A 21,975-nucleotide genomic window follows, 5' to 3' on the forward strand; every position below is an offset into this window, starting at 1 on the left:
GTCCCATTCATGATGGAATTTTTTATTGAAATCTATAAAGATGAGAAAGTTGTTTGTCAACACTGTGTGCATCTTTGTCAAATTCAAGAAATATAACATCTCTAGAAAGATTTTTTTTTAATTCTCCTCATCATATAGACGGTAAGCTTTGGAAGTAGTAGAATATCCCAAAAAAATGCACTTTCTACTCCTAGCTTCCAATTTATTTCTCAAGTGAGCAAGAATTAAAGCATAACATGTGCAACCAAAAACCCTAAAATACTTAACTCTTGGAAGATGGCTATACCATATTTCATAGGGGGTTTTACTTTGCAGTGCAACAGAAGGAATTCTATTCTTTATGTAGACAGCACAAAGAACCACTTCTCCCCAAAACATTAATTTAACATTTTTGAAAAACATCATAGATCTTACCATATTCAAGAGTGTTCAATTCATACGTTTTGTTACACCATTCTGCTATGGGTTATATGGAACACTTTTCTGATGCTTAATACCATTTTCCTGCAAATAATTTTTAAAATCTTTAGAAGTGTACTCACCACCATTATCACTTCTTAGGGTTCCAATATTGAGTTGAGTCTCATTTTTAATCCACAAATGGAAATTTTTGAAAGTATCAAAAGGTTGAAATTTCTCTTTTAATAAATAAACCCAACACATCTTGGTATAGTCATCAATAAAAGTCGTTATGTATTTATTTCCATTTGCTGATGGAAAGGGCATAGGCCCACACAAATCTGAGTGAATGAGACCCAACTTTCTAGAAGCTCTAAACATAGAATCATGAAAAGGTTGTTTACTGTGTTTGCCTAAAATGCAAGCATCACATAACAAACTGGAAGAAATATTACTGTGTTTAAATTTGTTTTGGGATAGTGGGAAGTCCTTGAAGTCCATTTTGTTTCAAAATTTTGAGACTATCATAGTTAATGTGACCAAATCTTGCATGCCATAACAAACTGGAAGAAATATTACCACCATGCTATGAGAAATTTGCATAATTCTGAGAACTTGTTGAATTACGTTTCAAATATAAAAGTTTGTCATCTTCAACTCCACTCATTACAATCACATGATCATCATCTCTTCTAATCTCAATAATACCATCAAACATATGTATTGAATGACCTTGCTGTCTAATATGCACAAGTGATATTAAATTTCTCTTCAACTATGGAAGATATAGAACATTAGAAAGTATATAATCAGAAAGACTTGGTAATTTAAGTCTAATAGACCCAATGCCTGAAGGTTTTATCTCAGATTTATTAGCAAAATATACTACTCCATCCACTTGATCATTGAATGTCTCAAAAAAATCTCTTCTAAAGGTCAAATGACATGTGGCTCCAGTATCTAACAACCAAGTATCATTCAAAAAAGAATTTGAAGTACTAAAAACTTCTTCAATCCCAACATTGCAATGTGTAGATTCAGGAGGGTTACCTCTTTCTAGTGGCTTCTCCTTCTTTTCACAAATCGTCTCCCATGGGGTTCTGCAAGCATTGGCACTATGACCCATTTTTCCACATCTATAGCATTGTATAGATTGCCGTTCTTTTTGTTGATAATCCCTATGTTGGTGTTGTGGCTGAGAATATTGTCTATCACCTTGATAATTTTTATTCCCCCTACCTCTAGATTGTCTTCTTCCATGACCTCTGTTGCTACTGTCATGTCTAGAAGGCTCATCTTTGGATGTTTGCCCCTGTTGTTTCTGTGCAAGACACAAAGTCTCTGCATTTGAAAGTGAATTTTTTTTCCAAATGCTTTTTCCCTCTTTGCAATCTTCTCCACAAGTTTGTCTAATGTTATATCTTTCATCTTTTCACTAGCTTGAAGAGATTCAAGATAGTGCGAATAGGTAGGATAAAGAGCTTTAATAAAAATAGTGAGTTGTAAATCTACTTTTACACCCGTGGCTTCGATATCATGAAATAGAGCCCTAATTTTAGAGGCTAACTTCATCGGATCATTATCTTTCATTTCTAAATTGAATGACTTCATCAATAATTGAATGATTTCAAGGTCTGAATGAGAATCGTACAGATCTTTGAGTTTCTTTAATGCTGCAAATGCACTCTTACAAGAGATTATATGTCTACTTACCTCTTTAGTGATGGAGGCGGCAATGAGAGCATAAGCCTTTTTGTCTTTACCCTTCTAGATGACGAGTTCCTTTGCATTTGTAGGCTACTCTAGCTCTTCTTTGTCATCTTTGCTTTCACAAACATCATCCCAAAAATCATTAAAAATAAGGGTATTTTTAATTTTTCGAAACTATTCATGATAATTCTCTTTTCCAAAAAGAATTATTCCAACGATTGAAATTAAAGAATGCATTGGAATCCCAATTCAATCTAAATTATTTTTCTCCAACAACTTGGCTCTGATACCACTGTAATAGGCCCAAAGAAATGAAATGAAATGCACACACACACACACAAGCAAATTTTATTAAAATAAAAAAAGAATATATACAACCTAAAAACTGTTTGGGAAGTTGAGAAAACTATATTAATCGTTACATAATCAAACTGTCAGACTACTTCTTGAACTAAACATATCCTAAATGATTATTTAGCATGTTTAACCTGGAGGGCACATATCTTTGGTTTGTCAATATTTTTGACAAGTGCTCACATGCTATGCTATTAGATTCTGGTAATTTTATATTGCTTAGCAATAAAAATAATTCCAAGATTTTTTGCCAAAGTTTTGACTTTCCTCTAGATACCGCTTTGGTCGGAATATGGCTCAGTGGACAGGAAAAGTTAATCGGTTGGAAAGGCTCAATGGATCTCATTCCTGGTCTCTACTCCCTTCACTTGGATCCATCTGGAGTCCTACAGTTCATGCTAACATGGAACAATTTTGTCAAATATTGGGACAATGGAACTTGTTGGAATAGATTGATTCAACACTCCACATTTGCAATCAGTTTCAACCGAACTATAGTACCAGCTGTATACTCTTAGAAACTTGAATATTAGAAATCCACATCTTTCTATAGACTAAGTCCTACGTCTCATGCAACCATCCACTTGTCAAAAGCCTAGAACCTTCATCTACTAGTGTAGTTGTTGGAAGCCTCTATAAGTTAAAGGTAAAACTACAATAGATGTATCTCAATCACAGAGATTTATAAGTTAATAAAATAGTTTCATATTCTGATTTCTCTCTATGTGTATTTGTTTCTATATTTAATTTTTCATCATGGTATCAGAGCGTGTTTTGATTCATGGTTTGTGATATGGTTTCTTGCTCTAATGTATGACTACATTAGAGCCTCTATGATTTACAACTTATGGTAGAAATTGTTTGTGTGAAGTTTTAGTATTTTTCTGCATGTTATTCTAATTAAGAAACATCAAATAAATCTGTGAATGTTTTGGAGAAAGCTAGAAGAATCCAATAAAGTGTTTATCAGAATCATATGAGCAAATGTCTTTCAATGCCAAGTTGAAGAAAGATAAGAAAAGTGTTGAATATCGTAGTAAGCAAGACACTATTGTTTGTGTAGTTCTTAAAAAATTATTGAGTAGTTTGGGCTTTATGTTGGTTGTTAAATCTATGTTTTTTAATTGGAGTTAAGTGTCTAGGTATAGAAAATAGTTGTGAGATGGTATGTTAAAGTTTGTTTTTTCTATCACACAATGAAGATGATGTGGGATGTAAGTGTATGGATTGGCAGTAAGTGGATATGTCTATTTAAATGTGAAATCTATGTTGTCAAGTTTTGGTCATGTAATGGAAGATTATTGAATCAAATATCCCTCGAGTGAATATTGTACCTAATCTATTGTAAGAGGTGCATTATCGGTTGTGCTCGACACCTCAAAAGTTTTTTTATTTCTTTTTGGTTTGACATATTGATGAACCATGTATCTAAAAAATATTCCTAGAGAACTAGAGGGCACAATGGCTGGGTACCCATGTGATTCATTAGATGGATTATTTTTCATATGGACTCAATATTAGTGTGCATGAGAAAAGTTTAGAGTTGGTTTCTCCATCATTGGATCAATGGTTTTGTGAAGTTTGAAGGGTTTGTGATAATCCAAAACACACTTGTTTAAATAAGTCTTTCGAATGGTTTGTGGTAAGCTAAAGCCACTTAACAAGAGGAATGAATTTTCCATAGTGATAGTGCTAGGGGAAACTAAAAATATCTATGTTGTAAATGGGTACCTCAAAAGGCTTAATGCCAGGACCTATCATGTTTAAATTTCTTATTGTAATTTCTCCCACAAACTAAGTCTTTGTGGCAGAAATTAAGGGAGGGTGTTGGAAAAGACTGATTCAACACTCCATATTCACAATCAGTTTCAACCAAACTGTAGTACTAGTTGTATACTCTTAGAAACCTGAATATTAGAAATCCACATCTTCTTGTAGACTAAGTCCTATGTCTTATGCAATCACCCACTTGTCAAAAGCCTAGAACCTTCCTCTACTAGTTTAGTTGCTGGAACCCTCTATAAATTAGAAGTAAAACTACAACAGATGTATCTCAATCACAAAAAATTATTAGTTAATAAAATAGTTTCATATTCTGATTTCTTCTGATTTCTCTCTCTGTGTATTTGTTTCTATATTTATTTTTTCATCAGAACTTGGGATGGTCATTTTTAAAGTGGATTTCCGGAACTGGTATATGGGGATTACTTCAATGCAACGGTCCAATATACAAGCTCTGGTTTGTATCTCAGTTGGAGATTACTGAAAGGATCACTTGTTTTCTCCAAATCAAGTCCGCAGGAATACAAGAATATGCTTTGTTTGATGGCACTAAATCGACGTTGGTGGCAACTCATCCTAGATATCAGTGCAATGTTTTTGGTCTTTGTGGAGCCTTTGGAAGTTATAACTCCAACAACGTTCAGTTCTGCACCTGTTTGGAAGGATTCGTCCCAGTAGACAACCGTGCTTGGGACTCGCAGGATTGGTGGTCTAGCGGCTGCGTTCGTGAAAGGCCATTAAATTGTGATACCCAAAATGGCAGTACAGACAAATTTATCGAGGCTGGTGTAACATTGCCTTATGATTCAACTTCTTCATACCCTGCACACACGAAGGAAGATTGCCAGAAAGCTTACCTACATAATTGCTCGTGCATTGCATTTACTTTCGATTCTCCTTCTGGGAATTGCGAAGTCTAGTCTGGAAATTTGTTAAACATGAAAAAGTCTTCGTCAAATAGAAGAGGGAATGTCTCCATTCAAGTAGCTGGTAAGAAGAATAAGACGTCCTCTCCCATACTGCAAATCATAATTATTGCAATTGTTCTCGTCCTTGCTTTAAGTATGTTTTCAATTTTAATCATGTGGCAAAGGTATCGATTGCCACCACCATTGGAGACGTCTGAGGAATCCTCAGTCTCTTTTCTGAGAATGTATAGTTACATGGAGTTGAAGATTGCCACAAGAAATTTCAGAACCAAGTTGGGGAGCGGAGGATTCGGGTCAGTGTTCAAGGGATCTCTAACAGATGGTACACTGGTACAAGACAACATCATAAGCAATTTTGGGCCGAAATCAGTTCTCTTGGCAATATACAACATGTGAATTTGATCAGACCGAAAGGATTTTGTGTAGAAGAATCTAGATGGCTACTTGTTTATGATTACATGCCCAACGGCTCTCTAAATTCCCTATTATTCACTGCTGATTCCGAAACTAAAAGTAAGGTATTGAACTGGAAGACCAGACTCCAGATTGCTTTAGGCACTGCACGAGGCTTAGTTTATCTCCATGAAGATTGCAGAGATCGCATCATTCATGGCGATGTGAAGAATGAGAATATTCTCTTGGATAGTAATTTATCACCAAAGTTACCAGATTTTGGGTTTGCAAAGCTTGTGGGTAGAGACTTTAGTCGTGTGCTAACTACAACAAGAGGAAAGAGAGGATATTTGGCTCCAGAGTGGATCTCTAGTGTTCTCATCACGTCCAAGGTTGATGTGTACAGTTTCGGTATTATGCTCTTGGAAATCCTATCTGGTCGGAGGAGTCTAGACTTGACTGTACAGAAGTCAAGTCAATATTACTTTCCCACGTGGGTTACAAATCAAGTTTGCCAGGGGAAGATTATTGATATCATAGATGAAGCTATTGTAGCAGAGACAGATGTAGAAGAAGTGAGAAGAGTGGGCATCGTAGGTTTGTTATGCATAGAAAGGAAGGAGGAGAAGAGGCCAAGCATGGAACAAGTGGTGCGTATGCTGGAAGGGAAGATGGATCCTCCAATTCTGCACATGCTGAGCTCAGAGTTGGTGGACAAACAACAAACAAATGGAAGTAGCACAAGCTAATTAGCAACACAAGCCAAGCTAAGTTTAGATGGAGTCTTAGAGTATGTCAAGGTTGAAATAGTTTATATATCATATATTAAGACTTGATTTCTAGGTTAAATATGTTAAATAGTCAAGGTTTATCTACTTTTTTCAAACAAACTTTTTTCTTGTTGTGTGATGTTTAAGGAAGGCTCATAAGATCTACACACACACAAATACGAAGACACACTTTTTATTAGAGTAGAGTATGGTAAATAGAGAGTGCAATCTAGAAAGAATAGAAAACTTGCACAAAAGACATTTGTGTATATTTGAATGTTTGTTTATATGTATATCTCTCTCTATGTGTCTAGATGTAAATTTTAAAATTTCTTGTAGATATTTTAGATAAAAAATTATATTACTCTAATATATTATAAGATTTCTATATTTATTCAATGAGTTAATGTTTGGTTTATGTACAATTTTAGAATATTCTAACTTTCAATAGTTAGTATGTAAATAACTTTAGCATTGTTCATTTTTTTTTTTTTTTTTCTATTAATGAAAATGTTAAGCCTGTATATGACTCTTAATGTAATTTCTATAACAACTTTCATAAACAACAAAATTCATGACACTTGACTGAATGAACCTTTTTTCTAATGGTTTTTGGCATGATAATCTTCATATTTCTTCTTTATCCATTTATGTAGATGATTATCTTTGTCAATTTTATAAGAGTTATAGTCTTATGCTTTATTTACATGTGCTACCTATGGATGGAGAGCCATTATATCTCTTAAAATAGCTCGCATATAAAGTAGATTGCACCCTAGCTCAATTTAATATTCTCATGATAATAATATGTTCATTGTTCATTAGACCTCTAGCATAATGTTTCTTATAAGATCTTTTATCTAATGGTATGCTGATTTTTAATTTGTAAATTTTTGAATGACAGGATAAATGACAAGGATTAAAAGAAATAATGAATGGTTAGGGATCACATGAGGCAATGTCAAGGAACATGGTCACATGAGGTTTATAGTATTGAATGTATGATTGAGATGTAAAGATACTATGACTTTTGTGCCTTTCAATACTATGCAACTTTAAACTATGATGATTATCATTCTAGCAACTCCTTAAAAATAAAGGAAAATCCTTATTATGGAAATACATACTAGTCAACTTATAACTAAGATGGAAAATATCCCATGTTTATAAGGATGACATGTTGGATACAATTGTTCAATTGTGTGTTTTCTTTCATGTTACACAAATGTCATATTAGTTATCAGACAGAGTCTACCAAGCTTAGATGGTAAGCAAAGTGAATTACAAAGTCTACTAAGCATTTCTGAAAGTTACACTATGAAGAAAGTTTCTACCAAGCTCATTCGCGTGTTGAAAGATTCTATGGCAGAAGTCAGTTTCTATTGAGCTCACAAGGTTAGCAAAGAAAAGTTAGTGTTTATTGAGTTCACTCAGTCTCTAAAGGATTTTGTAGAGTTTGCAGTGTTTACCGAGCTTCACTTGGTTAACATTGGAAATCATTTTTGGAGTAATGTTTGCCGAGCAGGGTCGGCCAATGAAGGATTTCATTATTTTGGCAAATAAAGTCTAATTTTTTAATGTAATGATTGTAGCCGATTGATGTAATGATTATTGGTAATTGTAACTTGTAAATGAGCCAACTTGACAATTTGTCATGTATAAATAAAAGGTCAAGTTGTGAATTAAATGTATGGATGAATGAGAGAGCATGCAAGTGAATTAATTGTGAAGAGGAAGGTGTGAGCGAATTTTGAAGAAGGATCAGATATCCTTGAGAAGTAGCAAAGTTGTATTCAATCAGAGAGGATCTAGTGAAGTAGAATAGAGATCTGTAATGGTAAATTTTAGTTGCATCTCATTTAGGGTTGGCTCCTAACAGCGCTCACTTCAGAAGACTAAAAATTGGTAGCTAGTTACTTGGTGGTTTTTCCCATATTGGGTTTCCATATTAAATGTGGTGTCTCTTGTGTTGATGTTATTTCTTTTATGCATGTATGTTATATCTTTGTGAATGCTTAAAGATCAGTAATAAGTTAATTCTTAGTACATCTACTATGTTACAACATTTTTCTATTTGGCTACTGAGTGATAACAATTACTAAGTTTTAAGACATCTAACGAACATGTGGATTTGTTTCTGTATTTACTGATTCACCCCCCTTCTTAGTTACTCAATCTATAATTCCAACAATTGATATTAGAGCTTTTGGTGCTTGTAGGAAGGATTTCAAGGATCTAAGATAAAGATTAGAATGTCTTACAAGAGGGAAATTCCAAGGCTTAATAGGGATAATTTTTCAGCATGGCAAGATCTCATGAGATTCCATCTAGCTTCCATTGGAGATATATGATTGAAATATCTTGATGAAGCATATGCAACTCCTTCTGGCACATTATCTACTAATGACATTGTTGAGAAGAAGAATCATAACACCATGATTATAGACTTTGCATTTTCCCTAAGCTATGAAGAATTTGATGATGTCAAGGATTGCAAAACTTATTTTGAAATGTGGAACAAGCTGAAAGATATCTATGGAGGTGATGATAATGTGAGGAGAGCCAAAGTAGAAAGTCTAAGAGGACAATTTCATCAAATGAGGATGAGAGAGGATGAAAACATTGTCAAATATGCTGAAAGAGTCAAAGTAGTTATCAATGCAATCAAGGCTTCTGGAGGAGACATTGAGGAGGAAACAGTTGTAAGTAAAGTTCTTAGAACATTACTTCCCATTTATGTAATTAGAGTTTCTGTAATTCAAGAAAGAAGATATGAAGCAAATCATAAGATAAATTTAGAAGCCATAGTTGGAAGATTGACTGCATTTGAGCTAGATAACTATGAAAACTACGTTCCAGCTTCCAAAAATATTGAATCAGCATTTGAAGCCAAGCTTTCACTCAAAGAAAAAATCAAGAAGATAAAGGAATCTTAGTTAGAAATTGAAGAAGAATTAGAATAGAGTTCTGATAGCGATCTTGAGGTGGTTGAAGCTCTACTAGCAAGGAAATATTCTAGAGGAAGAGGGAAATACAAAGGTAAGGTTCCTCTAATTTATTTTTCATATGAAGAAATTGGACATATGAAATAACCCCAACAGGTTGTGAATTCTTCCAACAACAAAAAATCTCTATACTTCGGTGGTTTGACATTTCGTCATATATTTGTAAGCGAACTGTGATGACTCTTACCTTGAGACCTCTGAAAACAATACTGGACTGTGGTATTTTTAAATATATTTGGCATTCACATGAGGAAGAAAAAATGTAATAATTTGCCAACAATAGCAAGTTAAATGGAAATGATAATGCCGACAGTATTCTATAATAGGGTAGCTAATAACAATTCAATGGAAATGAATATCAGGTCTGGTTTAAACACAAATTTGGTTTGCTAAGAATAGATGATTTATTCATATTCCTTTTTACAACCAATTAGCATAAAAAGAACCTAAGTTCGAACCTCCATTTTAAAGGCTGATGGCAGATTTTGAACTTGAGGCGGGTCCAGACTGGATCGTATTGAACTTCAGACTCGGCCTTGTTTGTTCAGAGGGAATCGCTTCAATATTTAATTGCAACCTGTTTCAAACCCGCGTCATTGTTCCCTGCGATTATTTATTAATCTTTCCAAACTCCACGCAATTGCTAGTGTTGTTTACGGATGCTGAAGGAAGTCGCCTGTATTATATATGGTAAAGATGTTTCTTCCGCCCGTTTCCTCTCAATCCCGAATGTTGCAGGTGGATGGATTTGAATTTATTCTATCCGCTCCCTCTTCCTATTCCGCCTTCTATCATTTGTACCTGATGCCGACTGCAGGTGATATTTTTTTGCAAGGGTTCAATGCGGACGCCTGTCTATCTTCGGCCCTGTATGAATTGCTCCGCGGTCCTGTTGTGACTCAATGAACCGACCCCATAGATATTTCGACGCTACCGTTACAGTCGGATCACAATGCGAGCCACATAACTTATCACTTTGCTAGCGCGAGTTAAGCTGTCTGCATGCGATTGTTTCCAGGTGGTAATTTTCTTGCAACTTGATCAATAATCACAAGGTTTTTTAAGCTCCCTTCGAGCCCTCCAATTTTTCACTGGTTAATTCCTTTTCCCTCTGTCAACCATCCACAAAATCTAGCCTTAGGCCACAAAAGTCTGCTCCAATGAAATGACAGTGGTGTCACCTCCAATTTTGCAATAATTCGGGTGATATTCCACACCCTCAAAATTGCTTATCAATGGGAGTTATCGTTCCCAAAGATAGTCTGAGAATTGGCAGACCGAATGACTACAAATTGCTCCAACTGTAGAAGTAGTAGAATCCACAAAATCGCTTGTTCCAAATGGGAGCCCTATATCCTCTATTTATTCCCTTCGCTGAGAAGTTTCTGGAAGTTTTCCGGAATCATCTTTTATGATGTAAAACTTTATAAAATTAAATAAATAACTTGATAAAGTTGGAGTACAACCTTTATTTAATATTAGGATGAGTAGGCCCCACTTACTCAATTGTAATTATCGGAAGACAAAAATGACCCTCTTCCCATAATCATTTGCCTACGAGAGTTGATGATAGGCAAATCCCCTGTAAAGTTATGCTATTAAAAAAGGGACATGACAGTCCGCCCTTCCTGAAATTTCTTGCCCTCAAGCAATCTCAGAGCTGGATGCTGCAAAATGGTCTCATTCTCCCAAGTAGCATCTTCGACTGGTAGATCCTTCCATTTAACCAAATATTCTCTGATTACTCTTCTGCGGAGCTGTTTTTCTCTGCTTCCTAAAATGAATTCTAGTACTAGGATCAATTTCCCTTCATCATCCAAAGGCGGTAATACTGCAGAAGGTATTCTGTCCCAACACCTTTTTGAGGCGTGATACATGAAACACATTATATACTTTGCTATCTGCTGGTAGCTCAAGTTCATAAGCCAATTCCCCTATTCGCCTGGTGATCCTGAAAGGTCCATAATACCTAGGCTTAAGCTTTTCTGACCCACTCTTTTTGAGAGTAGATTGTCGAAATGGCTGAAGCATTAAGTAAACCATGTCGCCCACCTCAAAGCTCCTCTCTGTCCTCTTTTGATCTGCATATTGCTTATACTGATTCTGTGCCCGAGCGATGTTATCACGTAGAGAGCTAATAATATCTTTACTCTCTTGCATCAAATCCCCAGCACATGGAACCCGAACATCTCCCATCAATAAGTCAATGAAACTGGGTGTATCATAGCCATATAATGCTCGAAAAGGTGTCATCTGGATAGACATGTGGAAAGTGGTATTATAGCAATATTCACATAAATAAATCCATCTTACCCAAGTCTTCTGCTGATCAGCCACATAATTCCTCAAGTAACCTTCCACCCATTTGTTTACCATCTTTGTTTGTCCATCGGTTTGTGGATGATAACTGGTACTGGGTGTGAGCTCAGTGCCACATAATCAGAACACCTCTTGCCAAAAATGACTCAAGAATCTACTATCCCTGTCACTGACAATACTGCGGGGTATCCCATGCAACTTGAAAATCTCTTTGAAAAATACCTCGGCTACCTGAACTGCGGTATAGGTAGTGGTGATGGGAAAGAAATGAGCGTATTTCGTTAGTCTATCTACCACTACATAAATGCAATCACGACCCTGAGCCTTGGGCAACCCGGTAATGAAATCCATGGATATGCATTCCCACTTCTGAGCTGGAATAGGAAGTGGCTGTAGGAGTCCTGCTGGGAAGGTGTGTTCTTGCTTATTCTGCTGACACACAGGACACTCACGGACATAGCACAATACATTTGTCTTGAGTCCCTTCCAAGTGAATCTTTCTCGTACCTTTCTATATGTTTTAAAGTATCCGGGGTGACTAGCTATAGGTGAATCATGAAGAGCTCACATAATGAACTGCTTCACCTTCGATCCTGGGACTAAAAATATCCTGCTCTTGTAAATAATCAATTCATCCACAAGTGTATACCTGGTATCAACAAGTGTCCCATCAACTATCCTAGATGCCCATGGATCTCTGGTATATTCTGCAATAATCAAATGCTTCCAGTCCTCAGAGATCTCAATCATCGAACTAAGATGTGGTCTGCGTGACAAGGCATCCGCTACAACATTCTGTGTGTCCTTAACATAAGATATATCAAAGTCATATGCCTGTAACTTACTGACCCATTTTTGCTGCCTATCATTGAGATCCCTTTGCCCAAGGAAATGTCTTAAACTGTTGTGGTCAGTTTTTATGCAAAATTTGCCACCTACTAAGTACTGCCTGAACTTAGCTAATGCATGCATGATAGCTAACATCTCCTTGTCGTAAATTCTGAATGATCTCTCTGGCCCACGGAGTTTCCTGCTTTCATATGAAATTGGGTGTTTATCCTGCATCAAAACAGCCCCAATACCATCTCCCAAGGCATCACATTGAAGTTCAAATGGTTTCGAGAAATCAGGCAATGCTAGTACCGAACATGAAGTCATGATCTCCTTGAATCTGTCAAAACAAGCCTGTTTCTTTGCTGTCCAAACGAAAGCTCCCTTTTTAAGCAAATCTGTTATAGGAGCCGCGTGTCATGAATACCTGCAAACAAATTTGCGGTAGAAGCCACATAAACCAAGGAATCCTCTTAACTGAGTTAGGTTCTCAGGAGTAGGCCACTCCACAATAGCACGAATCTTATTAGGATCCATCCGTACTCCTTCTCAGCTGATAATATGACCTAAGTATAACAAATCAATCATTCCCAAATCGCATTTGGACTCTTTGGCATATAAGGACTCTTCTTGCAAGGTCTTCAATACTGTTTCTAGATGCGCCATGTGCTCCTGCCATGTTCGACTGTATACCAAGATATCATTAAAGAATACCAACACGAATTTTCTCAGCTGATGATGGAAAACCTTATTCATGGTGGACTGGAAAGTAGCTAGTGCATTGGTCAATCCGAATGGCATTACTACAAACTCAAAATGCCCACAATGACACCTGAATGCAGTCTTCTCAATGTCCTGTTCTCTGACTCTAATCTGGTGGTAACCTGATCTCAAATCAATCTTACTAAAGTAGCATGCCCCATGCAGTTCATCTATTAGCTCATCAATCCGTGGAATAGGATATCTATTCTTAATGGTTTTCTTATTCAGCATCCTGTAATCTATACACATCCGTAACGAACCATCTTTCTTCTTAACCAAAACTACTGAAGAAGCAAAAGGAGACTTACTAGGTCTGATGTGTCCCATCGTGAGGAGCTCCTTGATGGTTTTTTCTATTTCATCTTTGAGCCTTTTTGGATGCCTGTATGGAGTGATCATGACTGGTTTAGCACCTTCCTCTAATTCGATGATGTGCTCAATCCCTCTATCAGGTGGTGTACCAGGTGGAATATCGCTGAATACCTTACTATACTTTTCCCTCAATATTTGTATGTCGGAATGATATTCTATCTTTTGTTATTCCTCCTGTGTAGGCATGAGGGTACACATGGCTGCCCATTCAAGATCCTCATGTCTCACCAATCTTTCCAATCGTCTAAGAGAAATCGTTCAGATGTCACTATTTTGAATAGCTCTCAACACATGCTGCCTCCCATCTACTTCGAATTTGATCTCCATGTCCTTGAGTCGAAAGGTAACCTCACCCAATAAACGTAACCATGTCATCCCTAAAACGATATCCAAGTCACCCATATTAACCACGTGGTAATCCGCTTTGAACTCATAGTTATTCAAGCATAAAGGCATGTCTCTAATTATCCTATTACACTTAAGAGTGTATCCGTCAGCAACCTGTACTCGAAGACCTTTGAATTCTTCTGTCTTAATACCACGACGTTCAACCAATCGTGCATCAATGAAGTTATGTGTAGCTCCAGTATCAACCAATGTAATCACCTTCTGTCCTGCTAGAACACCACGTAATCTGAAAGATCCTTCTTGTTGAATGCTAGACAAACGCCCTTGCTATAGATGCAATTCAGGTTCTTCTTTTTGTTCTGACTTCCCTGTCTCTTCCTCAGATTCTGAACCAGTGTGTTCATCCTCTTTTGCCGCACTTTCGAAATTTGATCCTTCGTAATATGCCCACATAACCCTATTGGCTTTTCCTTTTGGTCGCAAGGGACAATCATGATCCCTGTCATATGGACCTTTGCAATAGAAACATAATTTCTTCCTTCGCAAGTCATTTAATGCCTCTGTATCTAGGGGTGTGGTAGATTTCCCTTTGGTTTCAATGCTCTTCCCTTTATTTTTATCAAACTTCCTATTGTCTCTGAAAGAGGTAGTACTCTTGGGAGTGAACCTGCTAGAAGGGGCTGTAAGCTCCATACTTCATGCTTTCCTCATGGCTTCCTGCAGTGTTGATGGGTCAAATGCCTTAATCCATCCCTTGAGGGGTTCAGACAATCCTTCTGTAAATAAGATAACTAACCTCCTTTCCGATACATCTGGTACCATGACTGACAACCTCTGAAATTCACTAATATAAACCTCCAAATTTCCAGTCTGTCTTAACTGTGCAAGGTCGCGAAAATAAATTTTTGGATCCTTCTTATCAAAACGTTCAACTAATCTATCCACAAAGTCCTGATACGTTGTTACCTGGTTGTGTTGCAAGGTAACCATTCCATGTGACCACAAGTCATGAGCTGCGCCTTCCAGATGCAAGGTAGCATATCTGATGGCATCTATTTCAGACATAGGCCTTAATGCTAGAAAGGTGTCCAACTTATGAATCCAAGCTTGTGCTGTCATCTGACCACTACCATCGAAAAAGGGTAAAGTAAGTTTACTGACAGCTCGCTGTAACTCACTATCATAACCTCCTCTAGGTCTCCTATTCTGGCGGCTATTCCTCATATGTTCCCTTCTTTGGTTTAAATATCGGTCGAAGTTCAATAATTCACGCACATACAGGGGTAATGCCTGCCATTCTGCCGTAGCAGCCCTAAGATCATCTTGGAAATCTTCTGGTACATCATCTTCTCCCATCTCTTGAGCCCCTTCCCTTAGGAAGGTGGGACGAGTAGGCCTATTTTCTGTCCATGATCTGCGCCTAGGAGCACCTTGTGATCCTGCCACACTCCTATCATCGTGATCAGATGTGCCTCTTCCTTGATCCTGAATCCTGGGCTAAATAACTCTTACCATTATGGTAGTCAAAGCCTGTAGTGTCTGAGTTATTTCTTATTGTCCGGTAGTCATGATTCTATAAAATTCTCTGGTTTCATCATCATCGACTCTGGGAAATCTTGGTGGACTCTATGTTTGTCTTTCACCCATATCTCCATCCTTAAATATGGTTCTCTTGTGAATATAACACTGGGAATATGGTTGCATAAAAGTACTCTTACCCAATCAGGATGGCAGGACTACTGCTCTGATACCACTGAAATAACCCCAACAGGTTGTGAATTCTTCAAACAACAAAAAATCTCTATACTTCAGTGGTTTGACATTTCGTCATACATTTGTAAGCGAACTGTGATGACTCTTACCTTGAGACCTCTGAAAACAATACTGGACTGTGGTATTTTTAAATATATTTGGCATTCACATGAGGAAGAAAAAATGTAATAATTTGCCAACAATAGCAAGTTAAATGGAAATGATAATACCGACAGTATTCTATAACAGGGTAGCTAATAACAATTCAATGGAAATGAATATCAGGTCTGGTTTAAACACAAATTTGGTTTGCTAAGAATAGATGATTTATTCATATTCCTTTTTACAACCAATTAGCATAAAAAGAACCTAAGTCCGAACCTCCATTTTAAAGGCTGATGGCAGATTTCGAACTTGAGGCGGGTCCAGACTGGATCGTATTGAACTTCAGACTTGGCCTTGTTTGTTCAGAGGGAATCGCTTCAATATTTAATTGCAACCTGTTTCAAACCCGCGTCATTGTTCCCTTTGATTATTTATTAATCTTTCCAAACTCCATGCAATTGCCAGTGTTGTTTACGGATGCTAAAGGAAGTCGCCTGTATTATATATGGTAAAGATGTTTCTTCCGCCCGTTTCCTCTCAATCCCGAATGTTGCAGGTGGACAGATTTGAATTTATTCTATCTGCTCCCTCTTCCTATTCCGCCTTCTATCATTTGTACCTAATGCCGACTGCAGGTGATATTTTTTTGCAAGGGTTCAATGTGGACGCCTGTCTATCTTCGGCCCTATATGAATTGCTCCGCGGTCCTGTTGTGACTCAATGAATCGACCCCATAGATATTCTGACGCTACCATTACAGTCGAATCACAATGCAAGCCACATAACTTATCACTTTGCTGGCGCGAGTTAAGTTGTCTGCATGCGATTGTTTCCAGGTGGTAATTTGCTTGCAACTTGATCAATAATCACAAGGTTTTTTAAGCTCCCTTCAAGCCCTCCAATTTGTCACTGGTTAATTCCTTTTCCCTCTGTCAACCATCCACGAAATTCAGCCTTAGGCCACAAAAGTCTGCTCCAATGAAATGACGGTGGTGTCACCTCCAATTTTGCAATAATTCGAGTGATATTCCACACCCTCAAAATTTCTTATCAATGGGAGTTACCGTTCCCAAAGATAGTCTGAGAATTTGCAGACCGAATGACTACAAATTGCTCCAACTGTAGAAGTAGTAGAATCCACAAAATCGCTTGTTCCAAATGGGAGCCCTATATCCTCTATTTATTCCCTTCGCTGAGAAGTTTCTGGAAGTTTTTCGGAATCATCTTTTATGATGTAAAACTTTATAAAATTAAATAAATAACTTGATAAAGTTGGAGTACAACCTTTATTTAATATTAGGACGAGTAGGCCCCACTTACTCAATTGTAATTATCGGAAGACAAAAATGACCCTCTTCCCATAATCATTTGCCTACGAGAGTCGATGATAGGAAAATCCCCTGTAAAGTTATGCTGTTAAAAAAGGGACATGACAACATATTGCTGCTAGGTGCCCAAATAAGTAGAATAAGGATGAGAAGAAAGGTCACAAGTGCATTGGCAAGAAAGACTTCAAATCATTCAAGGAAAAAGATAAGAAAACATGTTTCATGGCTAAGGATTCTAATGATTCTGATGATGATGAAGAATAAATTGTTTACATTGCTGTTAAAGATGAATCTGATAATGATGAGGAAGATAAAATGGCACTTATCTCTCATGTGAGAAAAAATGATACATGGATTATAGATAGTGGTTGCTCTCATCATATGACTGGTGATAAAACTAAGTTTGAATAATTTGAAGACTATGATGGTGGTAGTGTGAGGTTTGGTAATAATGAACCTTTTTTTCATAAAAGGAAGAGGACGAATCTCACTAACCAAAGAGCTTGTATGTGATAATGCCTATTGGGTTGAAGGTCTAAAACACAATCTGTTGAGTCTGGCACAACTACTCAATAATGGATTCAAAGTGCAATTTATGCATGGGAAAGCAAGAGTGCTAGATGAAAAAGGAAAACTAATTGGATTAGACATAAAAATGAAACATAATTTGTTCTATCCTGAACTTGGTGAATGTTCATGCTTTATTGCTCAATTTGAAGAAAGTTGGTTATGGCATAGAAAGTTGTGTCATCTAAACTTTGATAACTTGGTGAAAATAAGCAAATTTAGAAAAGTAAGAGGAATTCCTATTATAAAGAAACCTAAGGTTGGTCTATGCAAAAATTTTCAGATTGGTAAGATGGAAAAAACTAGGTTTAAAATTAAGAATTATCAGTTTGAAGAAGTTTTGAAAATTGTGCATACTGACTTGTGTAGACCCATTGGAATTGAAAACTATACTAGAGAAAAGTTCTTTATTCTTTTTATTTATGATTACTCTAGAATGATGACTTTCATGTATTTGGGAGAGAAATTAGAAGCATTTGAGAAGTTCAAATGGTATTTGGCCACAGTAGAGAAGGAAACAAGGAAAAGACTGAAATGCTTGAGGTTAGACAGAGGTGGTGAATTCATCTCGTATGAGTTCAATAACTTTTACATTAACAGAGGAATCAAAAGGCAGGTATCAACACTTGGAACCCTAGAGAAAAATGGAATAGTTAAAAGGAGGAACATATCTATCATGGAATGTGCAAGAACTTTAATGATTGAAAAGAACATTGTTATCAAATATTGACAGGAAGCTATCAACACTATAGTTCATACCTTGAACCGAGTACAACTGAAGAAGGACTTATTCAAAACCCCCTATAAGTTATGGTATGGCTATAAAACTAATGTAAGTTACCTAAAAGTATTTGGAAGAAAATGTTACATTTTGAAAGAATCTACAAAAGGTAAATTTGATGTGAAGGGTGATGAAGGAATATTTTTGGGATGTTCTTGCAAGAGTAAAGCGTATAGATGTTTGAATTTTTTTACTCACAAAGTCATAGAAAGTGCACATGTGAGAGTTGATGAGTTTTCAAAAAATAATGAAGGAGAAAGAAAAAAGGAACTAGAAGACTACATGAGATTTGTTTTCATTGAACCTGATACAGTGCTAGATACATCTGTCAATTAGTAATCTTCTACTTTTGAGTCTTAAGTAACCAAGTTGTAGGAAGTTCAAATTGAGCTACAGGAACTTGAGTCACATTCAGATTCTACCGAGCCAATGCCTATCGAGTTTGAAGGACTCAAGAAATAGTCAAATCAGACAAAATAGCTAGAACCTGAAGTTGAAATGCAAGAAGATGACAATGCAATTCATTCAAAAGGCAAGGAACCTATATTAGCCAAGTATGTTAGGAGACATCATGCACCATATACGATTATTGGAGACAAATATGAAGGTACTATGACAAGAAGTAAGTTAAAAGGTACTTGTTTACTTGCTAACTTTGAACCTAGAAACATCAAAGATACATTAGCAAATGAAAGTTGGATTGAGGCTATGAATGAAGAGATAGAGCAAATAGAGAGAAACAAAACATGGACTCTTGTACCTAGGCCTAAAGATAAAAATGTGATTGGAACTAAGTGGGTATTCAGAAATAAGTTGAATGAAGATGGTAAAGTGTTAAGGAAAAAAGCTAGACTAGTATGCAAAGGATACTCTCAAGAAGAAGGAATAGACTATGGAGAGACTTTTGCTCCTATTGCAAGATTAGAAGGTGTCAAGACCCTACTTGCATATGTTGCATACAAAGGATTTAAGGTTTATCACATGGATGTAAAGTCAACATTTCTCAATGGTATACTAGATGAAGAAGTCTATGTTGAGTAGCCTGAAGGTTTTGTTGATCTAGACAAGAAGGACATGGTTTACAAATTACACAAAGCATTGTATGGTCTGAAACAAGCCCTTGAACATGGTATGAAAGATTGCATAACTATCTTATTCAGCTTGGTTTTTAGAGAACTAATGATAATAGTAGCTTGTATATCAAGGAAGGACTAGATGAAAAGATTGTTTTGGCAAAAATTTTTGTGGATGACACTTTGTTCACAAGAAATGATGATCTTTGCAAAGAGTTTTTAGAGAAAATGAACAAGGAATTTGAGATGTCTATGTTTGGTGAGATAAAATTCTTTTTTGGTCTTTAGATTTAGCAGAGTAAGAATGGCATTTGCATTACTCAGTCAAAATACATCAAGGAGATACTAAAAAAGTTTGGTATGGAGGATTGCAAACTAGTTGGGACTCCTATGTGCACTAGTCTAAAGCTTACCAAGGATGATGAATCAAAAGAGGTAGATAAGACATTATATAGATCAATCATTGGAAAGTTGTAGTATGTAGTTCATACAAGGTTAGATATTGCTCTTATAGTTGGTATTGTGGCAAGCTTTTCAGCAAAACCAAGAGAAAATCACATGATGGCAATTAAAAGGATCGTGAGATACCTAAAAGGCACCGAAGATTATGGATTATGGTACAAATTTGGAGGTAATCTAGATTTAAAAGTGTTTACTAATATAGATTGGGTAGGAAACATTGATGACATAAAAAGTACGAGTGGAGGTACATTCTTTCTTGGAAAGAGGTTGGTTTCTTGGACAAGTAAAAAGCAAAATTGCACGTCCCAATCTACAACAAAAATAAAGTATGTTATAGTAGCTGTAAATTGTTCTAATATTGTTTGGTTCAAATAGTTATTGAAGGGCATGAAGGAGGAAATCAAAGAACCTGTTGTTATGTTTTGTGACAATACAAGTGCAATCAACATATCTAAAATTCTAGTGATGCATTGAAAAATCAAGCACATTGCAATAAAGTATCATTTTGTCAGAGAATTGGTGCAAGATAAGGAGATCAGATTGGCATATGTCCATACAAAAGAATAAATTGCTGACATATTCACCAAGCCTTTACCTAAATATGCATTCTTGTATCTAAGAGGTAAGTTAGGGGTCATTCCCCTATCTAAAGTTCACTAAAATGAAGTTTTAGTGATGCATCAAAAAGTATCAAGTTAAAGATCTATCAGTTGATGTAGCATAATCATGAGAACATTGCATAAGAATTAATACTTAAGTTACATTTCTAGTCATTTGGTTTTTGTTATCTTTGGCATGTGTTGTCAAAGAGGGAGAGTATGCTATCATAAGCCTTCTGAAATTTGAATTTGTTTGTGAAGCTATGTAATTCCTTCATAGAGGGAGATTACTATATTTGTGAAGTTTGTGGAATAAAATCTAAGAGGGAGAAATGTTCTGTCAGAAAATACTCATTCTCAAATTTCATTTTACTATGACATATTGTGTTGCCATCAATGCCAAAGAGGGAGATTGTTATATATGATTGTTCAATTGTGTGTTATCTTTGATGTTACACAAATGTCTTATCAATTATCAGATAGAGTCTATCGAGCTTAGATGGTAAGAAAAGTGAATTATAGAGTCTACCAAGCATTTCTAGAAGTTACATTGTGAAGACAGTTTCTATCGAGCTCACTCAGGCCCTGAAGGATTCTATGATAGAAGTTAGTTTCTACCGAGCTCACAAGGTCAGTGAAGGAAAGTTAGTGTTTACCAAGTTCACTCGATGTCCAAAGTATTTTGTAGAGTTTGTAGTGTTTACCAAGCTTCACTTGGTTAACACTGGAAATCATTTCTGGAGCAGTGTTTACTGAGTAGGGTTGGCCAATGAAGGATTTCATTGTTTTAGCAAATAAAGTCTAATTGTTTAATGTAATGATTGTAGTCGACTGATGTAATTATTATTGGTAATTGTAACTTGTAAATGAGCTGACTTGGCAATTTGTAATGTATAAATAAAAGGTCAAGTTGTGACTTTAATGTATGGATGAATGAGCGATTATGCAAGTGAATTAATTGTGAAGAGGAAGGTGTGAGCAAATTTTGAAGGAGGATCAAGTATACTTGAGAAGCAACAAAGTTGTATTTTATCAGAGAGGATCTAGTGAAGCAGAACATAGATCTGTAACAACAAAGTTCAGTTGCATCTCATTCAGGTTTGACTCCTAACAGGGCTCACTTCAGAAGAGTGAAAATTGGTAGCTAGTTACTTTGTGGTTTTTCCCATATTGGATTTCCATGTTAAATGTGGTGTCTCTTGTGTTGATGTTATTTCTTTTATGTATGCATGTTATATCTTTGTGAATGCTTAAAGATTAGTAATAAGTTAATTCTCAGTACATTTACTGAGTTATAGCATTTTTCTATGTGGCTACCAAGTGATAGCTGTAAC

At 36.3% G+C, this 21,975-nt stretch overlaps 1 pseudogene; it reads left to right on the forward strand.

Moving 5' to 3' along the window:
* LOC149558120 (G-type lectin S-receptor-like serine/threonine-protein kinase At2g19130) overlaps nucleotides 1-6,316 on the forward strand; it is a 54,410-nt pseudogene extending 48,094 nt beyond the window's left edge.
* Nucleotides 6,317-21,975: the final 15,659 nt, after the last annotated feature.

The sequence above is a fragment of the Cupressus sempervirens genome, chromosome 5 (assembly GCF_028749045.1).
Source record: "Cupressus sempervirens isolate cs-2001-9-10 chromosome 5, ASM2874904v1, whole genome shotgun sequence".
NCBI lineage: Eukaryota > Viridiplantae > Streptophyta > Pinopsida > Cupressales > Cupressaceae > Cupressus > Cupressus sempervirens.